Here is a 14,107-nt window from a genome sequence, read left to right on the forward strand (position 1 = left end):
CAATTAATTTGACGACGTATAGACACTCGTCACCTCGCTTATACGTTGTTCTCATGCAATTCATATAACAAATAATTTAAGGGTTCTATTCCCCCAAGTCAAGGTTAATCACGATACTTACCTCGCTTTGCAAATTTCAATCAATTACTCAACCACAACTTTTCTTTTTAAATTTGCCTCTGAAAGCTTCAAATCCATTCACAAACAATTCAATATATTCAATACTAATCATAAGAATTAATTCCATATGAATTTACAAATTTTCCGGATACAAATCCGAAATTTATTAAAATATTCGGCAGTGGGACTCACATCTCAAATCTTGGAAAAACTCACGAAATCCGAACACCCATTCCGAGACGAGTCCAACCATATAAAAATTAACCAATTCTGATGTCAAATGGACCTTCAAATCTAAATTTCTCGTTTTTGAAAGATTTTAAAAAAATCTGATTTTTCTTCCATAAATTCACGGATTCATGATATAAACGAGTATGGAATCATGAAATATAATCAATATAGGATAAGGAACACTTATCCCAACGTTTTTTCGTGAAAATCGCCCAAACATTCGCTTTAACCTGAGCTCGCACATGCGATCTCGCATCTCCGAGAAAACTCTCGCATCTACGAAAGGGGCTGCCAGGCGAGGCCTCGCACCTGCGGAGGAAAAATGCGCACCTGCGCAAGGAGGCCACACCTACGAAGACCGCATCTGCGATGGAAGTCTCGCTTCTGCGAGCTCGCACCCGCGGTCAAAAATTCCGCAGGTGCGATTACACTAGAACCCAAAATTTTAGATTTTGCTTAAGTCTAATTCTTGTTCCGATTTCGATTCGAATCACACTCAGGGTACTCGAAACCCAGTCCGAATATACCAACAAGTCCCGTAACATAATACAGACTGACTCGGGGTCTAAAATCACGTCAAACAACACTGGATTTACAATTCATACCCCGATTCGAACTTTGAGTCTTAAACTTTTAAATTTGCAAATCTCGTACCAAAACATATTAAATGAATCCGGAATGACTTCAAATTTGGCACACAAGTCATAAATGACATAACAGAGCTGTTTAAATTTCCAGAATCGGATTCCGACTCTGATATCAAAAAGTCAACCCCGTGGTCAAACTTGAAATCTTTAGCCTTTAAATTGCTAGTTCCGTTAAATGGTCATAACTTGAGCTAGGGATCTCCAAATTAAATTCTGGGCATACGCCAAAGTCCCAAATTACAATATGGAGCTACCGAAACTGTAAAAACACTAATCCGGGTCCGTTTGCTAAAAATGTTGACCAAAGTCAACTCACTTGAATTTTAAAGCTCTATTTCACATTTTAATTCATTTTTCACATGAAAACTTTCCGAAAAAGTTTACGGACTGCGCACGCAAGTCGAGGAATGATAAATGGTGCTTTTCGAGGTCTTAGAACACAGAATTACTTATTAAATTTAAAGATGACATTTCGGGTCATCACACATTACTTCAAGTTCGAAATCACTCACTCGACTATTAAGCCTACGGGCTACTTTTATTTTGAGTTCGAGCAAGCGCTCACTCGACTACTAAGCCTACGGGCTACATTACTTCGAGTCAGTCACTCGACTACTAAAACCACCGGGCTATATTACTTCGAGTTCGAAATCACTCACTCGACTACTAAGCCTACATGCTACTTTATTTTGATTTTGAGCAAGCACTCACTCGTTATAAAGGCTAAAAGGTCCGAATTCAATAAAATTGCCTAAAGCCTTATGAAAACCTTCATAAGACATGAATGAAACAAACCTTCACAAGGCAGAAAATAAAACAGAGGCAAGATGGGAAAAGAAAAGATATTTGTATATATGTATAAGATTGTTTACATGATTGTTCACAAACATCCGAAATAGAAACTAAGGGCTAAGTTTCTTGGTTATCCCCGGGGGCGGTCTCTTCTCCATCGGGCTCCTCCCCACTCTCGGACTCGCTCTTGCTCCCATCATCATCATCATCATCATCATCATCATCGGAAGCCAAGGCTTCAACATCGGCTTCGAATTCTTTAAACCATTTTATCTCTTCAGTGAGGTCGAAACTTCGATCATGGATCTCCTCGAGGGTCTCCCTCCGAGATCGGCACTTAGCAAGTTCAACAACCTAATGTGCTCGAGTGTTGGCGGTCTCAACTACCTCTCTTGCTTTTGCCTGAGCAGCTTTAACATCGACCTGATAGACGGCCACGAATGCATCCACATCGACCTTTGCCTTTTTGACGTCATATTCGGCCTTGGCAAGTTCGGAGGCCAACCGAGCCTCGAGCTCCTCTATTCTTCTTGCTTGAACCGAGCCTTTCTCCTTCATACTTTGAAGTTGGTTCTCAGCCGATGATAATTGGGCTCGAGCAACCTCTTTTTCTGCAGCAAAGTGGTCCATACCTTCTTTCCACTTCAAAGACTCCGCTTTTATCACATCGACCTCCTCACGGAGTTTCCCGATCATCTCAATTTTCTACTGCAGCTGTGAGACTGAAAAATTAGCCATCGTTCCGGTATCGAGCCCATAGGCTTCTAAAAGTATCATTACCTGCTTGGACAGATCAGTCTGATCTTGGTGAGCCTTGGCCAACGCAGCTCGGAGGTCTTTGATTTCCTCTCCCCTTGCCCTAAAAGGAGTTTAAGGGAGTTCCTCTCTTCCGTAACCCATTGAAGGTCGGCCTCGTATCGACACAGCTTGGTTCGAGATCGAGAACATGCTTCTCTATGAGCTGCTACGGCCTGCAAAGAAAGAAGAAACAAAGTTAGTAAAGAAAAACAAACATAAAGGCATTACCAACGAAGTAAGTTAAGGCTTACCCGATTCAAAGCCTGCTGCACTCCGAGAAAAGATCCGATGCATCACTAGTGCCGGAAACATCCTCGACACTGGCAAACAAATCACGAAAAGGATCATCTCCCTCATGATATCCATCTACCTCAAGGGCCCCTAAAGCTTGGGCTTCCCGAATCGCCCCTTCAGAAAAAGCAGGGAAAGTGGGCGAGTCTTCGATTACTACTGCCCCAAGTGAGTCGCTTGGGGTGTTCTCTTCGGTTCGAAGAGAGTCAGGGACGGCCCATTCAGACATATCCACCATCCGTTGACTTCGATGGGAGATATCCTCGATTCCCAATGGCTCGGGGACTTTGCCCAAATCTTTCTCCGATATATCCTCAGTTTGAGGTGGAGCCTTGTAAACCACCATCAATCCAGCTGCCTGTGGGGCATCGATGGTTTTCTTCATTCAGGCCACAAGTACAGGCCCATCATCTTTTTCTTTTTCCTCGTCTTCATCCCTCAAACGCCGAACTGATTCCAAGGTTAAAGATATAGTATTCTTCTTCGACTTACGAGCCTTCGGTTTTGGATTTTCGGAAGTAAAGGCCCTTTTTCTCTTGCTGTCCTTCGCCGGTTTAGAAACCGGGGCCGAAGTTTCCTCCTCGCCGGACATGGGTCTCAAAACTGCATCCTTAATGAAACCTACACACAAGAAAATTGATTTGAGCATACGGAAAATAGTTCGAACTATCAATGATGCGAGAAAGGAGATTACCATGATTTTTGGCCTCCCATCGACCCTTTGACAAATCGTGCCATGAACGCTCGGCATACGTAGAAGTCGAAGCCAGGTCCCGTACCCAGTCTTTGAGGTTGGGAATCGCACCGAGCATCCAAGGAACCACTGCACCACAAAAGGGGATATCAGTAATAAAGGAAACTAAGGGGCAAAACAATGGGAGATAACAATCGAGTTACACTTACGCTTCATGTTCCATTCTTCGGGAAATGGAATCTTCTCGGCCGGTATTAGGTCCGACGTCTTCACTCGAATGAACCTTCCCATCCAGCCTTGATCCTTGTCCTCATTATGCTCGAGAACAGAACCTTGGTAGCCCGACGCTATAGTTTTATTAACCCGCCTCGAAAAAGGTGGGGGTAGTACAATCTAATGAGATGGTCGAGGGTGAAAGACATCCCCTCGATTTTGCTCCCAAAGAAATGAATCAGAATAATGATACGCCAAAACGAAGGATGGATTTGGCCTAAGATTATTTGATATTTATGGAAAAAATCAATGATAACAGGGTTAAGGGGGCCTAACGTGAAAGGGTAAGTGTGCACACTTAAAAACCCTTCCATATGAGTAGCAATATCCTCTTCGGGAGAAGGGGACTACCACTTCTTTGTTCCCCCCAGTTACAATCTTGTTTTACTTGTTCGAGATATCCCTCGACTATCGAACACATATACCTCGATATCGGCTCACATCGGCCCGGAATCGAAGAGCCTTTGTCGACCTTAAAATCGAAGGTAAGAACACACGCCGCCGGAACGCACTCCTTAGGCCGTGGATCCACGGGTGTTTTGTCGGTGGCAGATTGGGAAGAAGAAGCTTTTTCTTTTTGGGGGACGATTTTTGATGTTTTCACCATTTTTGGATTTAAAGAAGGTGACAAAGATTTGGTGATTTTGAAGAAGGATTTTGCAGAAAAGAATCATAGATTCGCGAATGAACTCAGAAGATACGAAAAGGAACTTGGAAAATTTGGAAGATTAAAGATGTAAAAGTGATAATTGGTAAAAGGAAGGGCTATTTATAGATTGAAGAAATGGCGTTTCAATATCAGCGGTGGCCGACCACCGTCTGACACGCATTAAATGCCTTGATAAGCTAAATCGACGGGACAGCTATCACGTACGTCATGGTCGGTCGCGATGCAAACGTCAGCGCATATCCAATCAAGCCATTGAGAAATCATATCGTTTCTCACCGCATCCTTCCCGACAAACGAGGGGACTATCTGTATACAGTCAAAATTGATTTCGGCCTTCGTACGATTGATCGAGATGAGATCATAATGGACCAAAGAAAGACTTCGTAATATCTAGATGGGTTCCGAAGATGGTACGAACGAGCTTTAGATTTCAGGTATAGGTCAAACACCGAGTTCGAAGTCACTATCGAGCTCGGGTCCAAATCGAACTATGATGAGATGTTATAGAATCGAGCTTAAGGGGCAAAGGACAACCGATACCGAGACCGAGCCATTATCAGATCCCGAGTCGGCATCGAGCTCAAGTCCGCATCGAGCTCTAAAAATAATACTGACCATCACCGAGTCTGATCAAGCTCGAGCTCACAGACAAGAGCCGTTGCAACCGCACTAAGGGAGAGAATCTCGGCGGAAATTAGGGAAAAACTGATTTATCATGGGTTTCCCACTATGTATCTTTAATTATATCTAAAGTAGGATCCTCCACTATAAAGAGGATAGCTACATTTCTGTAAAAGGCAGTGTTTTGCTTACATTGTAACTAAAATACCATACAATCCTATATTGAAGAGTTATCCTTTTTTAGCTTGATATCTTCTTCCCAACTTTGCTTATCTTTCATTCTCTACGGTCAACATTCGATATTTCTATTCATTCTTACGATTTGTGTGAAGTTATACCACACACCCTTAGAACTATGTACAAATTTAACTCTATCCGTTTTTCGGGTAAACAATATGGTTATATAATAATTTCCTAATGTGATAATTTGGTTAAGCATAGTATTATGCTATCTGTTTATTTGTGTATGCTTAACTTAGTTATGTTGCTAGTGTACCGATATCAGCTTATGTATCGGTTTATAATCGATTCTCTTTGGTTGATAATTCATAGTTCTTGGTCTTTGAATATCATGTCTACAAGACGTCAGTTATTTGGTCTATTTTAACTATAAAAATGGTCTAGCATCCACTTCATATTGGTTAATAAAATAATTAGTGTAAACGCCAAACAACTTTATTAATTTAAGCATGCATCGCCTCATTGAACACTATCGCAATTGTGCAAATCAGATGAATTTGCAAAAAAAAAAAAGAAAGAAAGAAAAAAAAGAAAGATCACTACCATAAATACGTTCTGAAAAATGCCTAAGCCATCAGAAGAAACAACAAAGGCCATTGCCTTTTAAGTTTTAATTTATTATTTGCCTATAAAAAACAGCTTGAACTGCAAATAAAAAATTCACTCCTTACAAGCTAATATGCAAAAATTAATATAACATAAGTGGCACAAAGGAATTGCCAAAGGGATGCATGATGCCCATTTCCGGATGCTCTCTTGATCGGCTTATTCGAGCTCTTGGGAAAGATAGGATCTGACACCTGCATTAGCAACGTCTCCCCAAAGGCACCATAGAATTAAATCTCTAAGATCACGTGCAATTAACTACAATTGTTTATAGTCGACATTAGTTTTTAACCAGAAATAAATCAACAAGAGAACCAGCTGCAATATAATTACAAATCCATTCAACTACAAATAGTCAATTATCAACTATGTCGATTAAATATAATTGAAAGTATTAAACAAAAACTAATGACACATATATGTTCTTTAATAAACCCTGCAAATAATGGGCGATAGAGACGAAGGTGATTGATATTCATTCAGAGAAAGCATTTAACAGGTCGGAATGGCATTTACCTTCGATCCCGATGATCTTTTTTCGGATTTGAATCTTTTATATTTAATACGACTTGCATTATCGACTAATCCAGCTATTGCTCAGTACACTACTAGAAAAAGCCAATTTTCGACCGTCAAATTAGTCGAAAATCATATTTTTCCGACGGATTTTCGACCGAAAAAGGTCGGTCGGAAAACACATGATAGCAAAATATTTGTGACTGTATCAGTCAAAAATTTCCGACGGATTCGGTCGCAAACCGAAAAATAAAGGACGCATTTGAATTTAAGTCATTGCGACCGAATTGATTGGTAAATTTACGACTGATTCGATCGCTAATCAAAATAAAATAATAAAATAAAAATTAAATGTTCCGGCCGATTATGTCAAAAATTAAATAATAAAATTAATTTTTAATTAAATATTCCGATCGAAACAATCGTACATATTGAGTATTAATTAATTAAAAAATTTCAAAAAATTTCAATTTGCGACCGAATCAGTCGCAAATCTGGAAAAGTTTTAGCAGAATTCTGCTGTATTTTTATATACACCACCAGCCAAATAAAACATCCAACGAAACACCTAATAACCAACCAAACACCTAGTATAATAATCCAAATCCAATATTTACTACAAAATGAACAGTAATATTTATAACAATCTAACCAATTAATCAAACAACATTAATTTTGATCAACCAATTATCAAAATACTAACTCAAATTCATAAATTAAACATGTCTCTAACTTCAACTCTAAAACATTCAAGTAGCTAATCCTAGTCAGATTCGGTCTCCTCCTCAGACTCAGATTCCATTGCTGCTTGACTGCTTTTCTTATTTTTCTTTTTAACAATTTTTGGATCAAATCCTGAGTTGCTTCAATTTCTTGCGATATTTGATCCACTCTTTGACGCATAACTTCCATGTCTTCTTGAAAAACTGATGCACCAGTGAATAATGATGCTGCTAGACGACTGGAGGATGGTTGTACTCCAATCCCATAGACTTGACCTTTCTTTATTTTCAAGAAAAATAAAGAAAAGAAAGTAAAAGGAGTAATAAAACAAACACGCAACTTTCAAACCAATACAAAAATAGATAATTACATAATATCTATACCTTTATTCACGCCACCTGTCGTCTGTGTCCAAATTGTAGTCATATCCTCCGGGCCTGACTGAGTTTCTTCAGGCTGAGTTTGTCGCCATGCATCAAGATCAATATGGTACTTGTCCTGAAATAAAATAATACACCTTACATAAATAAAATAAACCAAGAGGAAAAATTAATATAGTGCTAGAGTTGAGATCATAAAAATGTCTATGAAGCACGCGGTTTGACCTCAGCATAAGTCACATCCCCCACGTTCCTTTTCCTAAAACTGATTCCAACACTCCACCCTTAGTAGAAGCTCTGTTTAACTTTGCATGTTCACTCTTCTTCTTTCACTCAGGGTTTTTCCACTTCTCCAAGAACTGATTGCATACTTCTACACATATCCAATCAAGCATGGTGCCACCTCTCCTAGCAAAATAATGTGAATCTATTATCCGCTTCTGTGCTCCCTTCCCGAAGTTAGCATTCACAAGATTTTAAAGTGCAAGCTGCCATACACCTAACCTGCAAAAAGGAATAAATAATATTAGATTAATAAGGATAAGTATTAATAATAATTAATTTATTCTTACCTTAAATTGTTGCCACATATTCATTCTGATATGGTACAATATCTATCTCCAGGAATTCCACGGCTAATGAAAAAATGGCTTCATAGCTTCCATCACCATATGTGTGGCCTAATTGGATGGCAAAAACCTGCACTAAATTTTAACATATAAAATAAACATTCATTAAATTCATTATATGCAAAATTTTATTGAAAGCTTTTAAAAGAAAATTGAAGGAAAACTCACCCGTCGCCATAGGGAATGATAATCAGCCGATGAAGAGAATAGAACTGTACAATTCCTCCAGTACATTGTCTCATGATACCAGCAACTGTAGAAGTACTGGTAAATGAGGATGCAGTTGCGTGAGAGATTCCAATATCCAAGTTAGATATACATGGAGTGGATGATGATGGAGATGATAATTAAGTGGGCGATGTATGAGGCACAAAAGATGAACCACCATGCTGGCTACTATGATGGCTCGGGGATGCAATCGGTGGTGAGCCATCGAACTGACTAGCAGAATCACGCGGGGAAGAAGCTGGGAAATAAGGCGTGTGTTCCTTCAATGCGAAAATCATCAAGTGTCCTTGCCTTAGCAATAAATCCAACAACCCCTTCTTTAAATTTATCCCTTAACCTCACACGATTAGAATGATTTCTATTATACATCCATCTACGATATGCAAATGCCATCTACACAAACAAGAAAAACTAGAAGTTGACATGTTTATTTTATTTATACTAGTTACTAAGTTATATTCTCCCAAAGGTTATCTAAATAGTTTAATTACTATAATACCTGGGTGGTTCCACTATTAATAGGTAAATTAAACTATTGTAAGACAAAAAAGTCCTAAAACATATAAATTAATCTAATTTATTTTAAATTAGCATATGATAGCACTCTAATACTTAATTGACTGCATTTTCTTCATTTCGTTCCAATAATAAATAATATAATTAACACATAGATAGGGCATGGAGAATTTTCAATGAAAAGACGAAACAGAGAAGTATTAGCACTTAAGTTATTTTTTAACTAACCTAACTTGAATGTATAAAAATTCTAACTCTTTAGAATATTGTTCAACTCTAACAGAGAATTATTAGCACTTAAGTTATTTTTTTATATAAACAAGAATTCCATACTTGTAGAAAATACCCAAATTATTCTAATTTTTTTCTTGATTTAGTATTGGATACATACAAGTATACTAGCCATTTTCACAAGAATATCTAACTAAAGAGAAAAAATAGCTAATTAATCTACACGAGCAAATTTTTAACATGTCACTATATACATACTATATTAAAAATATTATTGCAAATTTATCCATACTATATTGTAAATTATATAGCTAATTTATACATACTATATTGCTAAATTAATGAAAAAAATAATTACCTGGAAAAGTACTACCGGATCTGCTGCCGGACCACCACCGGGGGGGAGAAGAGCCTCCGGATTCCTGCACCGAAAATGAGTTAAATAAATTGGGGAAAATATATTAGGGGGAGGGTGGTCGGCTGGACGGGGGAAAGAGAGCGGGTGAGTGAGAGAGAGAGAATCTTTTCAAGGTGCCTTATATGCTTAGATTAGAGAAGAAAATCAAGAAATAGAGCGGGTGGGGGCAGAAGATGAGAGGGAAGGAGAAGAAAAAAAACTAGAGAAGAAAGAAGAAAAAACGGGTGGGGGCTATATTAAAAATAGATTTGACCGAATCAGTCGCAATTTGAAATTCAAAATTTTCAAATAGTGACTGATTCGGTTGTAAATCCGTTGACCAGTCAGACAACGTTTTTATTGTATATTCCGACCAAATCGGTCGAAAGATTTATATATTTTTTTTAAATTTCTGCGACTGATTCAGTCGAAAATCCTAAAAAATATTTTCACGGTATTTTTTGGGTAATTAGCGACTGAAAGAGTCGCAATTTGGAGCCAAAAATTTAAAAAAATTAACATGTATTTTTAATAAAATTTCCAACCGAATCAGTCGGAAATTGTGACTGTATTAAATTGGTCGGAATTATTCAGTAGGTAAATAGCTGTTTTTAGTAGTGGTATAAATCAGTCCCAATCTATTGTCAAACTCCGTGTTCGATTCTTAACTATCTTTTTAATTGATACTTGCTATTGTGTTATGCCCAAATGGGCATATATGAAAAAAAGGTTTAAAAAAAAAAGAATAATGATATAAAAAGAGGAGACTAAAGTATATTTAAGCATGATATTATATCCTAATTATGATATCAAGCAATACAACGCAATCACAATTTATTCTAATATGATACCAACAAGTGATGGTTTTTTTTAATTTTATTTTTAATTTTTATTTTTTACGCCTTCAGGTGGCGCCTTCCTTTTATATAATCCCAGCAAAAAGAGCACATAACAGAGGGGGACATTCCACCCGACCTCTATTCATTATATCAAGACTATCCTTATAACCGTTAATAGAACAAATACAAAGATAGAGTAGCTTTCTTACCAATATACCAAAAGCACATATCAATAGTATGTAAGAAAGTCTACCTATATATGAAAGGAGCTCTCAGAAAGTGCTATACATAAAATGACATAGGTTCAGTAACAAATTTTCTTCTTTCCTTGTGTCTAAATGTAGACATTTGTATCTTATCCATCAGATATGGGCCTGTAGCTTGATTGGGAAGACCATTCCAGTTATAAAAGATAGAATTCCCATGAATGATGCTCCATTTAGCCAATGCATCTGCTACTTGATTAGCTTCACGATAGCAATGCTGGATGGAAAACTCGCAAGATTGCAAGAGTTGTAGAATATCCTTAATTGTGTCCTGCATTTGCCAATATGGATCGTACATGCCTTTTAACATGTTAACCAAGATCAAAGAGTCACATTCTAAAATCAAATTGCGATATCCCTGGTCGATGCACCATTTAACTCCAATCAATGCTGCTTTAGCCTCAACTAAGTTACTACTACCCTTCCTAGTGGTTGTGCAAATGCCATAATTAAAACACCATTAGAGTTTCTAATGATACCCCCTGATCCCATATTCCCTTCTCCATGCCTACTACCATCTGTATTAAGCTTAAACCAGTTTGCAACTGGTTTAATCCATCTAATAATAGTAGTTTCAACAGTAGGAACACGTGCACAAATTTGATGGCAAATGACATCCCATTGGTTTCAGTCCTTCTTCAGAGTCTTTGCAATAAACCATCTAAGGTGTGAGAGTATTTGATGGAGTATTCTAGCCACATAAACTCTAGAAGATCCATATCTGACTATACATCTCGCCTTCCATATCTCCCAGCAAATAACTATAGGAGTAATACTCAGAATCTCTCGATGAATATAATTCTTGGGCTTCATTGACCACCATCTTAAAATCATCAATTTGATGGGAATGTCTTCCCATTTAATGTCCAAGGGGTTGCCAAAGGTTTTTCATAGTCTGATTGCTACTTCTCCGTTCATGAATGTGTGATGAATTATTTCTCCTTTAGGTATTCTCCAGCAAAAACATTTGGAAGCAAAATGTATACCAAACTTGAGAAAAACTTCATCGAAGGGAAATTTTTTTTTTAAAAGTCTCCACATGAGAAGAGACATTTTGAAAGGCAAATGTTTATGCCAAATATTCTGAAAAAGGGGAATGTGTCCCCTAACTTGTCTAGCTATCCTCCAAGCAGATGTTGCCGTAAATTTGCCATTATAAGTTGGCATCCAAATAGGAGCATCATGTTTCCTGTGATCTCCAATGGTAATGGATAAAATCTGTTCAGTCATGTATTCAGGTAGTTGTAGATGATCAATGCTCCATCTTTCATCTACGATGATATCATTAACACGTTGATTAGCCGGTGAATAATCATAATGAATGACCTGAGCAATGACCCCAAAACCTGTCTAGTTGTCCCACCACAAGCTAGAATTGCCTGAATTTATCTTCCATAGCATATTGTCTTCCACTTTGTCCTTGACTTGTATGAGCTTTTTCCATCCATGTGACTTCCCTGTCCTCCATTTCTTCTTTACTAGATGAACAATCCTACAATATTTGCATTTCAGGAAAGTAGACCATAAGGACTCACATGGCCTGAACCTCCACCATCTTTTCATAGCCAAAGCTTCATTGATATCCATCACACTCCTAAAACCTACACCCCCTTCTTCCACTGGATAACATAAATTGGCCCAAGAACTCCAGTGATATCTTTGTTTTTCTTCAGAAGAACTCCAAAAATATTTAGCCATATATCTCTCAATCTGCTTCAAAACAGTGATTGGAGACTCCATAGCTGCTAGCATATGGATTTGTTGCGACTGCAGTGCATGTTTGATTAAAATAGCCTTGCCTCCTATTGATAGTAATTTTTCTTGCCAGGCATATGTTTTTCTCACAATCTTTGTGATCATATCATTAAAGAAAGAAATCCTCTTCCTTCCCACATACAATGGACATCCCAAGTAAGTTATAGAAAATTTTTTATACTTGTATCCTGTGATATCCTTTATTCTCTGAATATCTTCATTGGAGGTAGCTGAATGCACCATAAAGCAACTTTTATCTATATTAATAAGTTGGCCTGAACATACTTCATACTTTTGGAGTTGTTGATTGATCAAATTTAAAGATGAATCATTTCCGGCTGAGAAGATAATCACATCATCAGCATAAGCTAGGTGATTCATTTGTGGTCCTTGTCTTGGCATAGAGAAACCCCTAAAATCTTGATAACTGGATAGTTGATTGAGTAATTTAGACAATACTTCTGTCCCAATAATGAACAAAGCAAGTGATAAAGGATCACCTTATTTCAAGCCCCTAGTAGAATGAAAAAATCCCTTCCTTGAATCATTTATTACTATAGAATACCAAACATTTGAAATTGATCTCCATATCAAGTCTACCCACTCTTCTGAAAAACCAAATTTTCTAAGAGTGGCCATGAGGAAAGTCCAATCCATTCTGTCATATGCTTTTGACATATCAAGTTTAATGACTGCATTACCCCCTTCCTTATTGCATTTCATCCCATGGATAATTTCCTGAGCAAGAAGCATATTTTCTGTAATTAACCTCCCATGGATAAATCCACTTTGGTTCTCAGAGATCAATTTGGGAAGAAGTGGTGCCAATCTATTGTTAATGATTTTTGACAAGATCTTGTTGGAGAAGTTACTGAGACTAAGTGGTCGCAAATCTAAAAATATTGTTGGATTCTCTACCTTTGGAATTAAGACTAAACATGCATTAGTGTAGAACTTAGTTAGCTCAGCTCCACTGAAGAATAACTGTACAACACTGACTAAATCAGATTTGATAATTTCCCAGCAAGTTTGGTAGAAAGAACCACCATACCCATCAGGCCCAGGTGCGCTGTTTGGGTCCATATAAAAAATAGACATCCTAATCTCTTCTTCATCTGGAATGACCATTAAAGCTTCATTGTCATCTTGTGTAATCACTTGCTCAATACAGTCTAAATGTTGTAGATTGGTAACTCCTTCAGCAATAAAAAGGTTTGAAAAATGATTCACGGCCTCTTCTGAAATGAGATTATCCCCGGTAATCCACTCTCCATGTTGGTTCATTATTCTGTTCAAAGTCGATCTTCTCCTCCTGTCATTAATAATAGCATGAAAATACTTGCTATTAGTGTCACCCTCATCAAGCCATCTAACATTAGCTTTTTGTCTTAATATTGATTCTTAATATTTGACCCATCTAGTATGCTCAGCTTGAGCCTTATGCATTTCAGTTCTTCCATCTTCAACATCATTATCAATATATCCTTCCTCTAAATGTTGTATTTTAGCTTCCCATTCCTTGACTTTGCTGAAAACATTGCCAATTTCCTCCCTTGACCGCACACTGAGAACTTTGCTGAGATTTTTTAGCTTCATTTGAAATCTCCTCATTGTATTGACTTCCACTTCCATTTACCAGACTGA

The 14,107-nt window shown here is 37.7% G+C and overlaps 1 long non-coding RNA gene across 4 annotated transcripts; it reads right to left on the reverse strand.

Annotated features, from left to right (window-relative positions):
* Positions 1-7,154: 7,154 nt before the first annotated feature.
* LOC104094649 (uncharacterized) lies at positions 7,155-9,860 on the reverse strand. Of its 4 annotated transcripts, none has more exons than XR_004506645.2 (6): positions 9,580-9,860; positions 8,400-8,719; positions 8,175-8,301; positions 7,828-8,106; positions 7,606-7,720; positions 7,155-7,501 (listed from the first exon to the last, which is right to left on the reverse strand). It is a non-coding gene; the product is annotated as an uncharacterized lncRNA (long non-coding RNA). The 4 variants fall into 4 exon arrangements; XR_004506644.2 differs by having other exon boundaries at positions 9,565-9,860; XR_001968993.3 differs by lacking the exon at positions 9,580-9,860 and having other exon boundaries at positions 8,175-8,306; positions 8,400-9,543.
* Between the last annotated feature and the right edge of the window lie 4,247 nt (positions 9,861-14,107).

The sequence above is a fragment of the Nicotiana tomentosiformis genome, chromosome 8 (genome assembly GCF_000390325.3).
Source record: "Nicotiana tomentosiformis chromosome 8, ASM39032v3, whole genome shotgun sequence".
In the NCBI taxonomy this organism is placed as follows: domain Eukaryota; kingdom Viridiplantae; phylum Streptophyta; class Magnoliopsida; order Solanales; family Solanaceae; genus Nicotiana; species Nicotiana tomentosiformis.